Source organism: Ceratotherium simum, chromosome 5 (genome assembly GCF_057802395.1).
Source record: "Ceratotherium simum simum isolate JZ-2026a chromosome 5, ASM5780239v1, whole genome shotgun sequence".
NCBI classification, from domain to species: domain Eukaryota; kingdom Metazoa; phylum Chordata; class Mammalia; order Perissodactyla; family Rhinocerotidae; genus Ceratotherium; species Ceratotherium simum.
Window position 1 is genome coordinate 4,847,566 of NC_141904.1, and position 12,553 is coordinate 4,860,118.

The following is a 12,553-nucleotide window of genomic DNA, read 5'->3' on the forward strand; positions in this document are numbered from 1 at the left end:
CAGGCCATGAAGCCTGACCCTGCCAATGACACTTCTTTCTGTTCAGAAAAGTTGCTTCAGGTTGCTAGTGGATCCCCACTTCCTTGGAGGACTCCTCCCCACAAGACGTAGTTGAGGTAGGACCAGGACCCTGGATCCCTGGCCTCACGTGTCCCTATCCCCCTAACCTCAGTGATTGGTGCAGGGATAGGCCTGTGACCCCCCAAACCCCAATATTGTTCCTCCCTTGGAGATTTCTGTTTGAACTATCAGGGAGGATAGTTCTGGTCTTTGGGGATCCTGGAAAGATACAGGCTGAGGGCTGCGGATGTGTGGGGAAAACTTTCCTACAGGAGTGGAAGTTGAGGCCAACACATAGAAGGCAGTCAGCAGAAGCCACGAGGTCCTCAGGGAGTTGGTGGTTGATGGTGGCATTTAAAGCAAAGGCGGAGAAACGCTGGCTACCAGACTGCTTTGGGTCTCCTGGGTTACATCTCAGGGCTCCATGAGGCTTGACACTATGGCTCTCAAGATGGTTTCCTCCGCTTCCTTCCTTCCTTCTGTGTCCTAAAACAAACTTCAACACGTGTCTCAGCCTCTAAAATAAGAACTGGTGCCTGTAATGAAACACATTTACAAACCCTGGACTTGGTCATTTGACGGGAGACCCTAAAAAGAACCCTTCTGCAGATCACTGTGCTTACCCAGCCATTGTTCTTACTAACTACGGAGCTTCTCTCTGCTTGGTCCCTGCAGCTCAGGGGTGAGGGAAAACAGCTCAAACCCAGCAAGATCAGAATGGCAACACAATGAAGGGGGACCTGGCGAGAACTGCCTGCAATGTTGCAATACCAACCTGGTGAGTCTTGGATTCTTTTTTCTTCATGTCCACTTTCTCTACTATATTTCAGGCTATGAGAACCTTCGCCTGGATTGAGGCTGGCCTCTCTGCTTGTAATCTTATCTTCTTCAACTCCATTCTCCACAGAGCAGCCAAAGCAGACATTATAAAATTAATATTAAAGTGGCTACCCATTGCTCTCAGGATATGGCCCCAAATCCTTAGTATGTGTTTGAGGTTGTTTATGATGTTGGCCCTTGCTTTCTTCTCCAGCCTTGTTCTCACTACCTTTTCCCCACCTCCATCCCATCGCCTACATTCGGTGCTCCAGAGCCACAAGCTCTTCCCTGAACTCACTCCTGGCCTTCTCACCTTTTGCATGAGTTTCCTCACCCCTCTGCCTTGCTGTCTCCTTCCCTTCTTTAAGGTTTTAGCCTAAATGCCTCTTCCTCCAGGAGATTTTCCCGGAGCCCCAAAGCCTGGGGTCCAGGGTTGTGCACCCTGTAGAGTTCTCTATTTTAAATCAGAATGAACTTTTGACTCATCTGTCTCTCACTTGGCTGTGGGTTCCTTGAGGGTGACTGGCACATAGCTGGTTCACAAATGAATGGACACGATTAGAAGAAACAATGAACCCTTCCACTCTTGTAGCCAGAGCCGAGGCTGTGGTGTGGGGACCGGGGATCAGAGAACTGGACTAGGACCTGGGACAAAATGTGGGCGGAGAAGTCCTACCAACTTCAGGTCTATCTAACAAGACCCTCAGGAACCACGAGTTACTTGGTCAACTACCACCTCAATCAGTTTCATTTAAGGCAATCCTGCAAACTTGTCCATCTTCTTTCCTCGCATATTTTAACTGGAAGAAACTAACAGCCCTTCCCAGCCAGTCAATACTTACATGTCAAACAAATTGCCTGTTTCATCATTTCTTAAAAAACAAAAACAAAAACAAAAAAACTAACCAAAATCCCAGTCAAACTAGAATGCCTGGTGAGTTGCATTAGAATCTTGGCTGCGAGTCCATTAATTGAAATTGGACTGGGGGAAGGAACAAGTGCAAATGGTTGAGCAGATTCCCTAAATTCTGCTAAAATAGGAGAAAAGACAAGAAAAACCAGAAATGTCACTTCCACCCTGGCCAACATGGGAAGTATTGATAGGGCGATGATGGGATATTTTGACTCAATAAAGGAACGTTGGTTTGTTTTCCTTTTCCTTTTTAAAAGACTTCCTTTCTTTAGGAGACTGTGATAGAAACAAGCAGAATGCTGGAAAGCAACGTCTTGCGGTTGAAAGAGCACTGAACTGACAATAGGATTCTGGGTAAGGCACCTGATTTCTTGGAGCCCCAGTTTCATCGTCTGTAAAATGGGAACAGGGATAACCAGCCAGCCTGACCTGCCTGCTGAGAGGCGCCACAGGGAGAGAGTTTTCGGAAGAGCTTTGTAAAAGCCGAAGCCTCTGTAAATGCAGGGCAGCACCGAAACGCAGGCCTACACAGAAACAACGCCAGGGAAACTGGCGTTGGGGGGAAGCAGATTGGGGGGAAGCGTTTCTGAGCAGAAGTCACGAGATGAAACTTGACGATACTAACAAGCAGGAGGGAAGCACGGGAAGCACATTTTCTTTGATCAAATTAATTATTTCGAGTAAATTCCCCCTCATTGATGGCGCTGTAATGTTTTTGGGCGTCCCAGGCAGGTTTACACGTCACGTGGTGTTTAACGCTCCTTGTTCATCAATTTATATCAAGTGGGCAAAACAGTTTCAGGAAGTGAGGTTCACCTTTCTCTTCAGCACAGAGATGGGACATGAAAGGAATATTCAAGAATGTATTTCTATCTGGGTCTCAAGTAAAGTTGGCCATTGGCACCAGTTAGGACTGGACTCGGGATGATGGCGGGGCAGGCGCAGAGCTACATGCCCTCACCGTGGCAGACATCAGCCATCAATCACAGCACCCTTCCCCTCCTCAGCCTGGAGACGGCCTCAGAACCCTTCCCAACACAGCTGTAGCTTGATCGGATGCGATGAGATCCATTCGTAGCGCCTGGTCTAGGCCCTGATCAGAAGCAGCTGTTAGGCTGCTATTAGGTGATGTCCTCGTGCCTTACTGAGAAAAGTAAACCAGCAGCTCCTAGGTTTGTGACTTACTCTTTCGTTTTTAGAACACTTATCGCTTGCACTTAATTCAAAGCAGAGGAAGCAGGGTAGCAGAGTCAAACCAAAATGCCTAGCTGTAACTCCACAGAAGTTCCTCTCTCTTCGTCCACCCACACAGGATATTCGATCCTCCTAATGCCATTAGCTGTTGGCTTCCAACAACTGTGAAGAAGGGGAGGAAACCCGACACTTCAGCGGGATGATGTTTATACAGATGCAGTTTCTTCTTGAGGTATTTGGTTAGGAGTTGCTCCGTCAGGTGGGGGCCGAATCTCAGGAATGGGGAAATAAAGTGGCTTTGACACAGACCTTTAGGAACATTTGCAAGCCCCATTCTAACCCCACTTCGAGCAGAGGTTCTTAATCTTTATTGAGCGTGGACCCCTTGGGCAGTCTGGTGAAGTTTATGGACCCCCCCCCCTCAGAAAATCGTCCTTGAATAAGACAGGAAGAGAAAACACATTGGGTTATAAAGGAATCTGATTATACGGAAATACAGTTATTGGAGTATTTCTAAAAATCTGTGATATAGTAATATTTGTGCTTCTTTATAAAGTATTAAATATGAACAAGATCTATAATAGGTCAAATAACTACCATAATTTTGGTGTAGAGATGAGGGCAATATTTTGAGATGTCTGAGACAACTGTAACTTTCTATAAAATTATCTGGGATTTCTCTTGGTGATGAAGTCACAGGTACTGACTGATAATACTACTGTGGTTTGTGACCACATTCAAAATAGAAAAGTTGCTAAATTTCAGAAAGAGGTTAGTAAAAATAAAGATGGATTTTTTCCTCCTCATCCAACTAGTTCATGAACTATCTGAATTATGTCCCAGGATTCTGGTTACAAACCTTGCACTTAGACAGACTTGGACATGGGGGTCTCTGGGCCACGAGGGGCAGCATTCCTACTCTGCGTCTCCATTTAGAGAATGCCTTATGAGGAAGAAGAGGGTCCTCACGGGTTGCTTTGCTTTGGTGTGAGACCGCTGTGCTCATCTCCTCAAAAAGAGAATCTTCTCCGCTTTTGGATCTTTTCCCTGAGGGTTGCACACGGCTGAAACGCGTTCTCTAGAACAGAAACTGGGCGCCCCATTGTAGATGAGCGGAAAGGGGGGCTAAGCATGTTAAGTGACCTGAGCCACAGAACTAAACAGTGGGCAAGGCCACCAGACCCTGCAGCCTCCGATTTCTAGAGTGGGGATAAAATTCTGTTACTTACAGTCATTTTCTTTCCCGGGCAAGTTGAAGGGTTAAGAAGGCTGGAAGCTCTATCTAGATCTGACTTAAAGCAGCGGTCCAGGAAAGGAATCTCACAGATAATCAGGGACAGTCATGGTCTGGGGTGGTTGATTCAACACAGCACCTAGGACTTTTCTGCAGGGGCCTCTAGAGAGCTGGGTGGCCCCCTAAGCCCACCTGGTGTTGGTGGGAAGGGCTCTAACCGTGTATCATCAGAGTGTTGTTAGTGCTGGATACTACTTTTGTGGTTGGTTTCCCACTAGATCAAATGAAATCATGGATGTGTGGGTGGGGTGGGAACTGGGTAAGAGGAGACATTTGAGAAAATATTGCCCTTGTGTACAATAGCCTTGACATGACATTATAATTTAAATTCACATAGAATTTAGATTATATTCTTTATGACAGCATTAAAGTAGATTAATGATTAATTTTAATTGCAATTTCACTTCTTTATTTATTTGTAGGTGATCACAAAAAGGCTCCCTGGAATAACTTAATACTAGAAAAAGAACTCCTGAGAGTAAATCAAATGAACCATTCTCTTCTAACAAGATGGAAGCCTGCAAACCAGCCCATCACTCCTAGTATCCTAATTGACTCTGGTTCTCTCATTTGGCATTATTCACGATGACGGCTGTGTCTGGGGCCCTTGGTTTCTCCTGGATTTAGGTGAGTGGCCGGAATGCAGGAATGTGGGGAGTGAAAGGCACGGACAGAGACAACATTACAGGGCTCCTTGGAAGAACTTTGCCTTTCTGTTCAATTGCTTTCCCCCTACCCCACAATAGGATGACCTAAGCAATACATGCTCCAGTAAAAATGTAAACAATATGGAATCAAATTGATTACAAAGTGAAAGTCCCCCTTCCTCTGCCATCTTCCAATCCAATCCCCTCCCCGAAGTTGAGTATCTTTCCAGAACTTTTTTCTATGTGCTTATATATGTGTATGTATGTAAATGCACAGAAAAAACACACATGCAAATAAAGCACATTTCTTTACGTAAATGGGAACATATTATAATTATACATATTTATCTATTACTGACTTTTTATTAACATTATTTCTTAGCCATCTCTTTGTGTTTGCACAGAGATGATGTACCTTGTTCTCTTTAATGACTACATACTGTTCCATATTGTAGATGGACAGACTATATTTGTTTAACCATTTCCCTGTGCATGGACATGCACGTTGTTTGCAGGTTGGGTGTTTTGTTGGTTTGCTTTGTTGCTCTTAGAAGCAGTGCTCCAATATTATTCTACCTCCTTTAAGCTGCTAAAACCATCCTTCAGTGTGGCTTTTCTCTCTCTCCACAGGAATAAGACCGGGAGAGGAGAGAATAGGAAAGGGAGACGTGCAATCCTTTTCTTCCCGCTGATCACCTCCTTCCCATCTCCCACCTGAGTTCTCATCCACAACATACAAAGAGAGAGCTCCCTCTGCTGGGAATGCTCTCACCTTCCTCCCTCTCACCTGGGCAACTCCTCCATCCTGCAAGTCTCACCTCATATTTCATCTCCCCAAGCCACCCTCCTCCTCTGAGCCCCATGGCTCCCTCTGCATTCCGTATCATTTTAAAGTTACCTATTATACACCTGGCCCCCTGAGGGGAGGGAAGGAACTCACCATGTTCACCGTGTGTTCCAGGACCTAGTACCATGATTAGCGCATAACTGGGGCACAGTGACACAGCCGGTGACCTGAGCCGAAGGGCCTCCAGGTGAGTAGCTCCCAACACAGTGTACACTTGGTCTAGTTACCTTTAAATCTGTGTTGAAGCCCACAACATTAGATCGTGAATCATCTGGATCACATCAGAGCACAGAACGAGGTGCACAGAGAGTAGTGTTGCAGAAAGGTTAACATAACACAGATCTCACCAGTGTTGCCAGCCCCTCCTCTGGCCTTGCCCACACTCATCACACTGTGGGGATCACTCTGATCTTGGCGGTAGGCTCCACCGACTGAAAAAGAGCAATACCTGTTCTGCAGGTTCTGTTTTCAGTTTTTATTAAAAGTTTTACCTGTGTCCTGCCTGACATATCTCTCAGGCAGGTTGCTCTGATAGAACCGGTTCAGTTATGCCCCTCCCAGCTGCAGTTCTGCCTGCCCTAAGGGTTCTGCCATGGCTGGTGGGAGCCGAAGGTCTCCTAAATGCTTGCGCATTCCTTCCCATTTCAGACAGGGTCACAGCTGACGCCGGAAGGGGACTGCATTTCTCCAGCCTGCTTGACCACGGAAGGCAGAGCAGGAAAGGAGGGAAGGCAAAGAGCACAGAAGGCCAGGAGAGAGAGTCCATCTGAAGAAGCCAGTGGGTCAGACCCCAGTGTTGAGGCTGACATTTGGATCTGGAAACTCTAGACTATAATGTATCTTGGGGACCAGCTAGTTAGTACTGGAGCCAAAGAGTGGCTTGGGGGAGATGGACACCATCTTATATAAAGCACAATACTTGCTGGTTTCACCCTTCTACCAGATTGCTGGTCCCTAATTCAACCTCTGTAGATATTCTGGATAAACTGGCAGCAGGCCACAATTTCCCACTCTGCTCACACAGCTGACCAGGAAACTCTGATATCTACACAGTGGCCCCAACAGTGAGGGAGAAGGAAGAGAGATGAGGAGAGGAGATGGTGGAAGTAATGGTGTGGACTGGATCTTCTTCCTTCTACATTCCACAGAGAAGCAAACTGACCCCCCAGAAAGGTGAAGGGTCAGGCCCAAGTCACTCAGCTGGTGAACCAGTGGCTGACCTGTGATCATTCAGGTCTCCTTCCTGCTGGTCTCTGCACTTGTCCATGCCCTGCATTTTCAAGTAGGTAGAACAGGTATCTGCCACACTTCTGGTATCATCTATGTCTAGGGGAGGGATGTACTATGGCTAAAATGCCTCGTCCACCTGATCTGCCAATTCCTCACATATATTAGTTTTACCTTTGACCTCAAGTTTGGTTTTTACACATGCAAATACTCCTGGGAGAGGAACACAATCTCAGGGGGAACAATTTTCATTAAATCTTTTCTGTAAAGAAGATTGAGCAAAGTAAGTTGTGGGCTAATCAGGGCCTGGGGAAGAGATGTGTGTGTGTTAAGGTTTCCAACACTCCAGAGGGAATATAGATGCCAAAAGGGAAGAGACGGCTCTGGGTCTGCTGTTTGCTAGAGACGGGTCTGACATCAGGGACTTCTCCCTTGAGAGTGTTCATGGTCTCTCTGGCCACAGTATGAGATATGGGGTCACCATAGTTCAGTCCTGGGCCGGCTCGTCCTACACCCGTAAACTCCCACTGACCCAGATTCTTCTTGGCAGCCCATAGGAAGATGAGTCTCTGCTGATCAGCAGATTAGTTCTTTAAAGTGGAAGACCGCCAGGGAGATGTGTCAGCAGCTCTCCTTGGCGGCAGGAGGTGTGAGAGCTTGCCTTTCAGACAAGGTGTGTCCTGGGCCGATAGCTCACTTCTGGGCTCCCGAAGTCCCCTGCTTGTTCCCATGCACAAAATATGGAGCCTCCGTCCTCCCTCATAGGTGGAATTCCAAGGTCACTGCCCAGCTCCCAAAGCAGGGGTGCCTCCAAACCCTGACGACTGCCCCCATTCGGGTGGCTCTGCCTTGAATACTATTTTAGGTTCCTTCTAAACCTGTCAGGTCTCCACATTTCTCCTCAGGTAGAAGACCCCAGAAGGGAAAACAGGCACATGGTACTTCAGCAGCTGAGCATGCTGGGAGGACTGTTTAAAGCAGCCTGGCCCCTCTTTCCCTTCGTGTCCCTTGTGAAGATGAGTAAAAGAAAGTAATGCAACCAGAGCTCTCTGGGAGAGGGATTCAGAACTCCCAGATCCTGTGCTTTATGCCGGGCATTTAATAATACCAGTAACTGTTAGCCTCTCTCCTCCTTGACAGAATTTGATTACATGAATCTCCCAAAGGTCTTCTCTGAAGTAGAATTTTCTAAAAGTCAACAAAAGTGGAAAACATTGCAGTCTTCCAACAATGACTGACCCCAGGCAAGGTTCTGCTAAATCTAGGGCGGGGTGGGGGGTCAGGGGAGATGGGTTGGAGGGGAGGTGGGGAGCTGCATTCCCTATAGGACATGCAGAATTTGTCCTCTCTGGAAAGTCTCAAAGACGGGTGGGAATGGGAATCACGAGAGCGAATTTGAGCACCAAGATTTAATAAGGCCTGACATTTCTATGCCTAATCCTCATATATATTCCATTATGGTGATTTTTCAAGTCAGACCGCTAAAATGAGGCCCTCTTACGTACAAGAGAGGAGGGCGGAAGCAAGGGGGGAGGAGGGACTGTGATCATTATAAAAATAAGAGCAATCACAAATAATCCCAACAAAACTTCTGGAAAAACCTGCCCTGATTTCTATTTCTCGAGAAATTCTCCCTTTAAATTATCTGCCAGGCTCCTGTGAAATGCTAAAACTAAGTTCTTTATATGCTGAAAATATGAAATCCAATGTAAAACTAAATGTTTTACAAATAGATACATGAAATGACATTGTGGAAAGCTGGGAGAAAGAGGGTTTGGTAAGTCAGCTCTTTCTAAACAGTTTCAGCAGCCTGGCTCTAGACAAGGGAGGAATTTAGACCCAGCTGCACAGCCTCCCTCTGTGGCTGCCCAGACATTCTTCAGTGGCTCTGGTGGTAAAAACTTAAAACTTACTTCAGAAAAATGAGTGGCTCCCATTCGTGACTGTTAGAAGTCACAGAAAATCGGGACCGTATTCACATCGGCCTGATCAGTGCAAGACACACACCTCATATAAAGGCTGCAGCACCATCTACCCTCAAACAGAATGAGTAATTTTGTGCTATTTTTGGATGGTGTGGTTCTTTAAAACAAAGTGATAAATTAAAGTGGCCTCAGTAATGCAGCAAAAATGTTAAGCTGTTTTAAGGCAAATGGAAAATGTCTCCGTGTACAAAGAAGGAGTCAGCAGAGGGAAAGGTTGGGAGTTGGCTCTCGACTGAGTTCAGAAGAATTTCAGCCAACCATTCAGTCTGGTATTGAACTTTGGAAACGATGCTGTGCCCAGCAGTGGGCTGGGGCATGAGGAATTATTAAAGAGAAATTACATTTTTGTTTCTGAATCCTCAGCTAATAGAGAATTCCTTGAGGGCGGGCACATCGTTTATTTTTCCATAGGACAGCCCCCACTTGCCTAGCTATGTCCCACCTTCTGCAGCTCTCCCAGGCCACTGAGAATGGCCTATTTTTGGTCACTGGGGGCATCCTTCATATCTCCCCAGCCCTCACCATATCCAGGCCCTATTTCTCCACTTTTCACTTATCTAAATCCTATAGCCCACACATCCTTCGAGGCCCAGTGTGAACCCCTATCATTCCTTAAAGACTCCAGCCCGCGCTGGCTGCTCCGTTCTCTCCTCTCCTGCTGCACTTGGGGTCAGACCACACAGAGGGGTGTAGATGAGCAGCAGGGGCAAGGGGGACATCCCAGGACAACATGGGCAAAGGCAGATTGGGTGGCCGCCAGTGAATCTGGGGAGGGGAAGAACGGGGGAAGCAGGGAGGAGGAAGAAGCTGGATGCAAATTCAAACTCAGATCTTTCCACTCCTCAGTGGGGCAAACAATGTTGTGTCCGGGGCCGGGTTCCTCCACTCTCAAAACTCCCTCAGGCGGCCTTTGTGAGTGACTGCCCGTCTTCTCTGTGAAACAAGTAAATGAGTTTGTGCTAAACCCATCTAAGCCGCATCAAAGTGGTGCCCTGGGGTGAGGAGGGTATGAAGCAAGGGTTGTGTCAGGGTGGCTTTCTGAGCGGGCTCCGCAGCAATCCCTCCCACGGCACCAGGTTCTCTGTGGTCATCGCCTGTATCAGCGTAGGCCTGGGGAGGGGTATGGCTGTGTGGGCGTCTGGCTCCCTCGCTGGGCTGTCTGCTCCGGGGACAGGGACATGGTATTGTCACTCACTGTTTTGTCCCCAGGGCTGAGCCAGTGCCTCAATAAGTACTTGTGGGATAAGTGAAGAACTCACCCTCAGTGAGCAGGTAGTGGTTTAAAAATTGCAGCAGAAGGAGTGTTCTGGCAACAGTGTGCGGCGTAGACTAGAGAGGGAGTGGCTCAGAGCCAGAGCCATTGCTTCTGAGCTTGAGAAGTCTCTGGGATCCGGTGTGGGTCGCGGTGAGGACACCCCTCTTCTCACCCCGCACAGTTTCTGGACTGTGTCCGCGCCACCACCCGTCTGCCCAGGGGCCTCCACGCGGCTGTGCTGAGCTTCATCGTGTTTCTTCAACGTGATGCATCTTTCACCAAGATTTACCCGGTGCTTAGTATGCGCTGGACCCTGTCCTCGGAACCCCACAGGCTGTGTTGGTCAGAGTTCTCCAGAGAGACAGAAACAAGAGGAGATATGCGTACATACATGCAAAGAGATTTATTACCAGGGATTGGCTCAGTGATCATGAGAGCTAAGGGGTCCCGTGACCTGCAGTCGGCAAGCTGGAGACCCAGGAGAGCCGTGGGTATAGTTCTAGTCCAAGTCCGAGTCTGGAGGCGAGAAAGAGAGACAGCACGAGAGAGAACTCTCTGTTACTCAGCCTTTCTGATCTATTCAATGGATTGGATGAGGCCACATCAGGGAGGGCCATCAGCTCTACTCAGTCTGCTGATTTAAGTGTTTTATCTCATAACACCCTCACAGACACACCTAGAACAACCAAATATCTGGGCACCCAGTGGCCCAGTCAAGTTGACACATAAAATTAACCATCACACATGTGTTAATTCAATTAATCCTCACAACGACTTGATGAGGTGGGGACACTATCAGCCTCATTATTTGGGGAGCCAGGATTTCAAGCCAGTCTGACCTCAGACCCAATAGGTACCAGTACAGTACGGTACAGTACACTATGCTGCTCCACCCTGCCTCGGAAAACAAGCCTAGGGCTTCCCTTCACGTTTGCAAGTGATTTTCATTTTATTTTATCAACTAAGATAACTTAGCAACATCAAATAAAATTTAAAAAAATAGTTTACTATTTTTATGTGTTACATTCTGGTCCTTATTCACTTTTACACATAATTTCCAAAAGGGCCCTGGTTTGCCTCAATTTTATATGCAGACCTAGAAGTGATGATGGCTTGAAAAGAGTCACTCTCCCCTGGCCTGGTTAGTCATTCATAATGATAATAATAACATGACATTATTATTACCAATTAATTTTATTAAGCTATTATTATTTAATAACTTTTTAATGTATCTCATTCTCCTGGGTTGTGGTTTACTTTCCTGAACATGAGCAAGAAAAAAGTAAATCTACTACTTAGTAAAGAAGACATTTATATAAAATTCTCTCCATATCAAGGAAATAAGATGTCAAATGTTGGAACCAAGTGATAGGAATACAAGTAATTCTCTTTTGGTTTCTCTTTTCTGCCCTTTTTTATATATCACAATAGAAAAATATATAATTGACCTTATCTTTTAAATGTGTACAATTACAGCATTAATTAAAACAAGACAAAACTCAGTCAAACTGCCCATATAAAAGACTTCCTGTGGCCGCAGGACCCCGGGCTGGTCCATATGCCACCCCTACTTCCAAAGACCCTTCACCATTCTTCCTTCTCACACCTCAGACCACAGCAGAGGGAACCCAACATGTTATTATTTCCTCTAAGATTTGTTTAGTGATAGGCAAAGAGGAGAACCCAGGCTTCCTGATTTCCCACTCTCTGATCTGCTAATTATCTCCCAAATGAGCCAGTTTCCTGAAATTTTCTTTCTAAATAGATTTCATCACATGCATTTTTCTACTTTGCATTGAGTTCATGGGTTCCTGACGGTAGGAACATAAACACAGTAATAGGTGCAGGAGGTAGCAAAAACACATGTACCCTCACCCGGTTCTATTCCCCTCCTGCCCATGGCAGACATCATTAATGGATCAGAGAACTCTCCTCTCTGAGCTCAGCTTTCCTTCAGGGCCTCCTCAACACAGTGCTCCAGGCAGCTGCTACAGACAGTTGGCTCCAAGGATGAACCTACTTGCTCCCCTCAGATGGAGTAGTGACGTCAACATCGATCCTGCCTTTCTCTACCTTAGCATCCGGCCGTGGTTCTGCACCAACACAGCCACAACGCGGCGCTTCTTTCTCACTCCGCTTGAGAGGACGCATTTTGAAAATGGCCACTCAGGCTGGAAGCCACGTGCATCCCCAAACACAAGAGCGGGGGCGTGTCTAACCCTATTACTCTGCATGCTTAACAAACCTTAACTGACTGGCTCAGGCAGACACAGCTGGGTTCACGACGGAACAGAGACCAGCCCCAGGCTGGC